This window comes from Sciurus vulgaris (assembly GCF_902686455.1).
Source record: "Sciurus vulgaris genome assembly, chromosome: 14".
Lineage (NCBI taxonomy): Eukaryota > Metazoa > Chordata > Mammalia > Rodentia > Sciuridae > Sciurus > Sciurus vulgaris.
The window spans coordinates 18013783-18022883 of NC_136475.1; the positions used below are offsets into that span (position 1 = coordinate 18013783).

The window sequence follows — 9101 nt, forward strand, 5'->3', positions numbered from 1 at the left end:
TTCTTCTGTGAAGTGTCTGCCCAGTTCCTTAGTCCATTTATTGATTAAGTTCTTTGTACCTTTGCTGTAAAATTTTTAAGTTCTTTATAGATTCTGGAGATTAGTACTCTATCTGAAGTGCATACAGAAAATAATTTCTCCCACTTTGTAGGCTCTCTTTTCACATTATTGATTGTTTCCTTTGGTAAGAAAAAGCTTTTTGGTTTGAATCTATTCCACTTATTAATTCTTGCTTTTATTTCTTGCACTCTGGGAGTCTTGTTAAGGAAGTCTGGACCTAAGCCAACAAGATGAAGATTTGGGCCTAATTTTTCTTCTATTTGGTGCAAGGTTTCTAGTCAAATTCCTAGGCCCTTGATTCATTTTGAGTTGAGTTTTGTGCAGGGTGAGAGATAGAGGTTTAATTTCATTTTGCTGTATATGGATTTCCAGTTTTGCCAGCACCATTTGTTGAAGAGTCTATCTTTTCTCCATTGCATGTTTTTGGTACCTTTGTCTAGTATGACATAACTGTATTTGTGTGGGTTTATCTCTGTGACTTCTATTCTATACCATTGGCCAACCTGTCTATTTTGGTGCCAATGCTATGCCATTTTTGTTACTTTTGCTCTATAGTAGTGTTTAAGGTCTGGAATTGTGATACCTCCTGCTTCACTCTTCCTGCTCAGAATTGCTTTGGCTATTCTGGATCTTCTAATCTTCCAGATAAATTTCATGATTGCTTTTTCTATTTCTTTGAGGATTTTAATTGGAATTGCATTATATCTGTATAGGGCCTTTGGAAGTATGACCATTTTGACAATATTACTTCTACCTATCCAAGAACATGGGAGGTTCCATCTTCTAAGGTTTTCTTTAATTTCTTTAGTGTTCTATAGTTTTCATTGCAGAGGTCTTTCACCTCTATTGTTACATTGGTTCCCAAGTATTTATATTTTTTGAGACTATTGTAAATGGAGTAGTTTTCCTAATTTCTCTTTCAGAGGATTCATCACTTAAAATAGAAATTCATTAAATTTATGTGTGTTGATTTTATATTCTGCTACTTTGCTGAATTCATTTATGAGTTCTAGAAGTTTTCTGGTGGAATTTTTTGAATCCTCTAAATATAGAATTATGTTGGCAAATAGTAATAGCTTTAGTAATAGCTTTAGTTCTTCTTTTCCTATTCATATCTCTTTAATTTCTTTAGCCTGTCTAATATTTATGGCTAGTGTTTCAAGGATGATGTTGAAAAGAAGTGGTGAATAAGGGCATCTTTGTCTTGTTCCAGTTTTTAGAGGGAATGCTTTCAATTTTTCTCCATTAAGAATGATGTTAGCAGTGGGTTTAGCACAGACAGCCTTTACAATGTTGAGGTATGTTCCTACTATCTCTATTTTTTCTGTTTTGAGCATGTAGTGGTGCTGTATTTTGTCAAATGCTTTTTCTGCATCTATTGAGATGATCATATGATTCTTGTTTTTAAGTCTGTTGATATGATGAATTATGTTTATTGATTTCTGTGTGTTGAACAAACCCTGCATCCCTGGGATGAAACCCATTCGATTGTGTTGTAGTATCATTTTAATATGTTTTTGTATGTGAGTTGGCAGAATTTTGTTAGGAATTTTTGCATCTATGTTCATCAGGGATATTGGTCTAAAGATTTTTTTCCTTGATTCATCTTTGTCTGGTTTTGGTGTCAGGGTGATACTAGCTTCATAAAATGAGTTTGGAAGGGTTCTTTTCTATTTCTTGGAATACTTTGAGGAGTATTGGTGTAAGTTCTTCTTTGAAGGTCTTGTAGAACTCAGCTAAGAATCCATCTGGTCCCAGGCTTTTCTTGGTTGGTAGACTTTTGATGGCTTCTCGTATTGCTTGAAATCAATCTGTTTAAATTGTGTACATCCTCCAGATTCAGTTTGGGTGGATCACATGTCCCTAGAAAACTGTCAAGGTCTTCAACATTTTCTATTTTGTTGCAGTACAGATTTTCCAAACAGCTTCTAATTATGTTTTGTATTTCAGTAGTGTCTGTCATGATATTTCCTTTTTCTTCACAAATTTTAGTAATTTTAGTTTTCTCTCTCCTTCTTTTCATTAGTGTGACTATGGGTTTATCAATTTTGTTTATTTTTTTGAAAAAACAACTTTTTGTTTGGTCAATATTTTGAATTGTTTCTTTTTTTTTCAATTTATTGATTTCAGCTCTGATTTTAATTATTTCCTGTCTTCTACTAGTTTTGGTGTTGATCTGTTCTTCTTTTTCTAGGGATTTTAGCTTTAATATTAGTTCATTTATTTGCAGATTTTTTCATCTTTTATTGATTGCACTCCATGCAATAAATTTTCCCTTAGTACTGCTTTCATAGTGTCCCAGAAATTTTGATATGTTGTATTGTCATTCTCATTTATCTCTAAGAAATTTTTTATCTACTCCCTGATGTCCTCTCTTATCCATGTCTCAATCAATAGTATATTACTTAGTCTCCAGGTGTTGGAGTAGTTTCTGTTTTTTTATTTTATCATTGATTTCTAATTTCATTTTGTTATGATCTGATAAAATACAAGGTAGTATCTCTATTGTTTTTTTTTTTTTTGTATTTACTAAGGGCTGCTTTGTGGCATAACATATGATCTATTTTAGAGAAGACTCCATGTGCTGCTGAGAAGAAAGTATATTTGCTTATTGATGAATGGAATACTCTATATATGTCTATTAAGTCTGTTATTGATTGTGTTATTAAATTCTGTGTTTTCTTTGTTCAGTTTTTGTTTGGAAGATCTACCCAGTGGTGAAAGAATTATTGTATTGTGGTCTATTTGGTTCCTGGAATTGAGAAGGATTTGTTTGACATACATGGATGAGCTGTTGTTTGGGGCATAAATATTTACAATTGTTATGTCTTGCTGATTTATGGTTCCCTTATGTAGTATGAAATGTCCTTCTTTATCCTTCTGTCTAACTTTGGCTTAAAGTACACTTTATCTGATGTAATGATGGAAACCTCTGCTTTTCTACTGAGTCTGCGTGCATGGTATGTTTTTTCCCATCCTTTCACCTTTAGTTTGTGAATGTCTTTTTTGATGAGCTCAGTCGTTGGAAGAAGACAGCATATTGTTGGGTCTTTCTTTTTAATCCAATTTTCCAGTCTATGTCTTTTGGTTAATGAGTTTAGGCCACTAACATTCATCATTATTATTGAGATATGATTTATGATTCTGCATTTTTGGTTTTTAACTTGACTTGGTTTTTCCTTTGATTGTCTTTTCCTTTAGGGTAGTTCCTCCCTTTGCTGACTTACATTCTTATTTTTCATTTCCTCCTCATGGAATATTTTGCTGAGAATATTCTGTAGTGCAGGCTTTTTAGTTGTAAATTCTTTTAACTTTTGCTTACCATGGAAGGATTTGATTTTGTCATCAAATCTGAAGGTTAGTTTTGTTTGGTATAAGCTTTTGGTTGGCAACAATGTTCTTTCAGATCTTGAAATATGTTGTTCCAGGCCCTTCTTGCTTTTAGGGTCTGGGCTGAGAAATCTGCTGATATCCATATTGGTTTCCTCCTATTTGTAATCTGATGATTTTCTCCTGCAGCCTTTAAAATCCTATCTTTATTTTGTATGTATGTTAGGTATTTTCATTATAATGTGCCTTGATTTGGATCTGTTGTAATTTTGTATATTTGGTGTCCTGTAAGTCTCTTGTATTTGATTTTCCATTACATTCTCAGGTTTGGGAAATTTTCTGATATTATTTCATTTAATAGGTTGTTCATTCCTTTGTTTTGTATCTCTATGCCTTCCTTAATCCCAATAATTCTTAAATTTGATCATTTCATGACATCCCATAGTTCTTTGTGGTTCCATTCATGATTTCTTACCTTCTTTTGTTTGGTCAAATTTATTTTTAAGATTGAATATTTTGTCTTCATTGTCTGATGTTCTGTCTTCCAAGTGATCTATTGTGTTGGTGTTGCTTTCTATTTAGTTTTTTATTTGGTTTATTGGTTCCTTCATTTCAAGAACTTCTGTGTGTTTTTTTTTTCAGAAAAAAAAATTATTGAAATGATATTTTGCTTCCTGCATTTGCTCCTTTATCTGTTTATTGGAGTGATCATTCATTGCCTGCATTTACTCTCTTATTTCATTGTTTGCTTCTAAGATCATTTTAATTATGTACATTTTGAACTCCTTTTCTGACATTTCCTCTACCATGCTGTCATTGGATTCTATTAATATAGCATCTTGGTGTGTTTGGAACATTTTCTTCCTCTGTTTTTTCATGTTTTTCATGTAATCAGGGAATGGAATTGTAGTCTATAGAAAAGTATATTAAAACCAGCTATAAGAACCTCTAAAGGGCTAAACTTCAGTTATAAAATGGGTCATAGGTTAAGAAATCACTGCTTACCCACCATTACAAATCAAAAGATAGTGACTGATGACTACCCATTAGATATCCACATCTAGAAATGCACTCACCCCTAGAACTGGAAAAACAAAATCACCATGGAGGAAGTAGCATCAGGCATTGCAAACACACTGCACAAAACCCAGCAGGTTTGTCTAGTTTGAAAAGGAGAAGCCTAGATCTTCTGTGTTATGTCCCCCTGATAAAGCTCGTTTGTAACTTAACCATATGTAAAGCTGCTCAGACACAAGCAGCGTAGCATACAGGGTTCTTCATAAAGAGCAGCATCTCTCTACTTGAACAGCCCAATCACAGATTTCTAAGCTAACACCAGCGATTTCAGTTACAAAACACCACTTTTCAATAGTCTTCCAAGTGAACATTTATAACCAAGACTGTGTCACATCTGAAATTTAAGAGCTGACAAGTCTGGTCTAGGCACTGGATTGCCGTGGCTGTGAAGACAACACCCTCTTGAACAGCTTGGGAACAAAGCAATGACATTTAGGCATCTTCACCAGTTCTCACACCTTGGTGGTTATTTGCTCTGTGCCATTCACATGACCCTGGAGGTTTATCACAGTCTCTCCAAGAGTTTGCCTTGCAAATGATGAAATCTATAGCCACTGATAATCAGTCAAAGAGAAAATACATCAGACAAATGAAATGTGTTTCCAAATGTCAGAATGCTGTACATCACCACGAGTTGGCAAAACTTGACTGACCACTGGGTTTCGGGTTTTGCCAGCTAAGGCCTCCTCCCTGCCTGACCAGCGGTTGAGAATATTTTCTCCCCATGCCCAGAGTCACTCAGGCATATACTATACAAAAAGAAACTGAATAGAGTGGGACCAGTATCCTGTGGTCCTTTTTGAAACCCCCAGGGTAAAGATAGTGTGATGTGCGTATACTTTTGGGGAAGACACCAACCACTGGGTGTCTGTGCAGAAAGCTGCTAGGTGGGTACCTGCTGGTGGCTGTGTAGAAAGGGATGAGACTCTGAACCAAGACCCCATTAGAGGCAAACGCACGTTGCAAAGCTTGACCCAAGTGATCTAAGAAAGCCTTAGAAGCAGAAAACGCCCCCAGCTGGGGAGTCGGTTGCAGCAGGAGAAGACGGCACCTTTCTTTCTCTCCACCATTCCTGGTAACACGATATGGATCATCAAACCAGCAGCACAACGTTCACGTTTATGATGTCCCAGAGCTTTTCTCGGGGACCAGAGTAAAATAGGCCCCTGCTGAAGTTTGCAACTGTAATATTCGTTTCCACTTTGTAGGTGCAGGCTATGTCTTTGGCAACCGTCGGCTGCTTCTCTCCACTCCGACTCGTGAGGGTAGTGTTGAGACCTCGGCATGCTAACTCTTCGCATAGGCTTCTCCAATCCCATCCATTGCACCACTGACGACTGCCCACCTTCTGTGCGGCTTGGTACCGTCTGCGCTGCTCCCCAGGCAAGGGATAAAGTGCAGCCTGATCAGGCTGTAGAAGTCACAGATGACGGTGATGCTTTTCCTAGCCGTGCGTACCAGGCTCCATCCAAACCCAGCGCTCCCATGCAGCAGTCGCAAGACCTGGCGATCTCCTTGCAGAAGAGTAGACCCTGTCAAGGACGGCCAAGGTGACCTGCAGCAGAGCGGTCCCAGGAGCCTCCCCGTAGACTCCCTGGAGCCGACAGCCCACGTAACCCACACCAAAAGGCCCTATTTTTTCAAATATTAAATATTTGAAATATATTTTCTGAAGTTAACCTAAGAACGCTTTTTCTTGTGTCTGAATTGTGTTCCTGTTAAGCATGTTTTCCCCATTTAAGAATTCCAGAGGAATTCATCTAGTCCAAAGGTTGCAATGAAATTTTTAGCACCAGGAAAAGAAAGAGGAAGAAGAACAAAGAGAGGAGGAAAAGAAGAAAATGAAAATATTTTGAGCTAGGTGTGGTGGCCCATGCCTGTAATCTCAGTGACTCGGAGGCTGAGCCAGGAGGATCTCAAAGTCCATGCCAGCCTCGGCAAATTCGTGAGACCTTAAGCACCTTAGTGAGATACTGTCTCAAAATTAAAATAATAATAATAATAAAAAGGTCTGCGATGTGGCTCAGTGGGAGAGCACCCCTGGGTGCGATCCTCACTAAAATAAAAAATGAATGAAAGAAGGAAGGAAGGAAGGAGGGAAGGAAAGAAAAATATTTTGAAAGGACTGAGTTAAATTTATAAAGAAACCTAATAACACTGACACTGTTTAGATTTCGCACTTTCCCATTGAAGAACCTCTAGGTTTTTTCCGTTATTTCACATGTAATTTGTTTTATTCATTAGATGTTTCTGATTTGCTTTGGTTTGACATATTGTGTTTATGCCTAAGTTTTTGAATTTTCATATGTATTTTGGAGGACTTCATGTGTTCATTATGATTTCTTACCCATGATGCATTGCTGTTTTAAGTATGCAAATTTAATTTATTTTAAATGTTTTGTGATACATTTCTAATTTATTTTCGCTTTAGTGAAAGACCATTTGCTTCATAATGACGAAACTCTAAAATACATGCATACTTGATTCATGATGTAGTATAATCAATATCTATGTTCCATTCTTAAATTGAAGTGAATGTAGAACTTTCCATTATGGGATGGAGGATTTCATATATTTCTCCCAGATGTCAAATTATGTCTGTTAATAGTATGGCCCAAGTCTCCTGTGCCTCATTTAATTTTTGTCAACAAAAACTTCAGGTACCAGTGTCAATGTGTGACCATCTTCATCACAAGGTAGAAATGGCAAATTCTCCTGGAACTCCTTCAGCACTTACGTGTTTATTATTATATTGTCCCAATTATTTAATAAGTTTATCAGAATATATTTTCTTACATCTATTTTCTTTAAGTCTCATTTGTCTGCTATTAATATAGTCACAGCCTCCTCTGTTAATCAATTTTGGGTTTGATTTGACTCTTCATTCCCTTATCATGCTGGAATTTTATCTGACAATCTTTTTATTAAAATGGAAATATGGTGCCACATAATATGCAATGTAATTTCTAAGATATTCAAATTAAATTTCTATTCTAGTTTTTGTGGCTTCTATTTCCCCCTAATTTTGATATATTCTATATGATTTCTAAACTGAGCATACTTACTGGACTGCTTTATTTACTGCACTTGTCTTTTCTCTTTGATGCTTTGGAAGCTGCACTCTCTACTTTTATTGTTTGCCAGGTACTTCACACACTTTAATAATTAAACAGGTCTCTACTCCCCTTTCTTCAAAAATACATGAACTTGTAGATCCCTAATTTCTGCTTTCTGCCCACACCATATACCATGTATGTGATATTCAAATTTAACTTTGCATCTATCCCTATTACTTGAGCATAGTTATTGTTTTATATTCAATCTCTATCACATTTACTCATGTTTAACAGTTTGGCACTTTTTATTTTGTATTTTTCTTTCCTGCATCTGAGACCTCCTGTTTCTATCATTTTCATTCCTCCTGAGGTGTATCCTTTAGAAATTTTATTAATGAGCATCTTTTGCAAAAAAAAAAAAAAAAAAAAAAAAAACCCAGGAAAAAGAAAAAAATCCTTCATTGTTTGGTTAATTAATTTGCATACATTTTTGAGTAACACTAGGTCACAAAACATAGTTTTTTTCAAATCTACGATCCAAAGTTGACAGTGAATTTTTCTCCTTGCTTCATTGGTATTATTTTGTTGATTTCTGTCCTTCATTGCTGGCTTGAGGAGCCATTTTCCCATAATAACCTGTTTTTATTTTATATGTTTGTGTATGGGCATCTATTTGTTCATTTGCACGGGGGCCCTACTAAATCGGAGTATTGGAGCCTTTCATCAGTTCCATGAAATTCTCAAGCATTATTTTTGGTTTGATTTTTAGCTGTAGATGCTCACAATACCTTTATTTTATTTATTTATTTTTGTGTGGTGCTGAAGATTGAACCCAGTACCTCACATGTACAAAGCAAGTGCTCTACCCCTGAGCTACAACCCCAGACCCTCACCCATTATTTATTTTCCATTCTCTCCCTCCTCACTTTATGGAATCTTATTCGCTGCATAGTAAATCTTTCTACACAATCTTTATATCCGTTTACCTCACTTTCATAATTCCATACTTCCATACTTACCCTGGATTGTATTATGCTATATTCCTTTTGATACATTATGCAACTCATTCATTTTCTTTTTTTCCTTTTTCATTTTTATACATTGTATGCAAATGGGGTTTAACTTTCGATTCTCACAAAGTAGAGTCACACCATTTGCGTAATCATACATGTACATAGGGTATTGATGTTTGTCTAATTCTATTATTTTTCCTTCCTCCACCCCTCCCCACCCCTTCTTTTTCTCTATACAATCCATCCTTCCTCCATTCTTCCCTTCCCTCAACCCCCATTATGTATCATCATCCACTTACAGAGAAATCATTTGGTCTTTGGTTTTTTTTTTTTTTTTTCCTATCCATCTACCTGCATATGCCATAAATTTATTCTTTTCTATGACTGAATAATATTCCATTGTTTGTATATACCACAGTTTCTATATTTATTCATTTGTTAAAGGGCATCTAGGTTGGTTCCACAATCTAGCTATTGTGAATTGAGCTGCTATAAACATTGATGTGACCGCGTCACTGTAGTATGCTGATTTTGTGTCATTTGGGTACAGGTCAAGGAGTGGGAT

General features: G+C 35.9%; 1 pseudogene across 1 annotated transcript; it reads right to left on the reverse strand.

Annotated features, from left to right (window-relative positions):
- Positions 1-5048: 5048 nt before the first annotated feature.
- On the reverse strand, positions 5049-8536 carry LOC306644420 (inactive hydroxysteroid dehydrogenase-like protein 1; annotated as a pseudogene). The gene is made up of 2 exons: positions 8510-8536; positions 5049-5999 (listed from the first exon to the last, which is right to left on the reverse strand). The product of its transcript is annotated as an inactive hydroxysteroid dehydrogenase-like protein 1 (transcript).
- Positions 8537-9101: the final 565 nt, after the last annotated feature.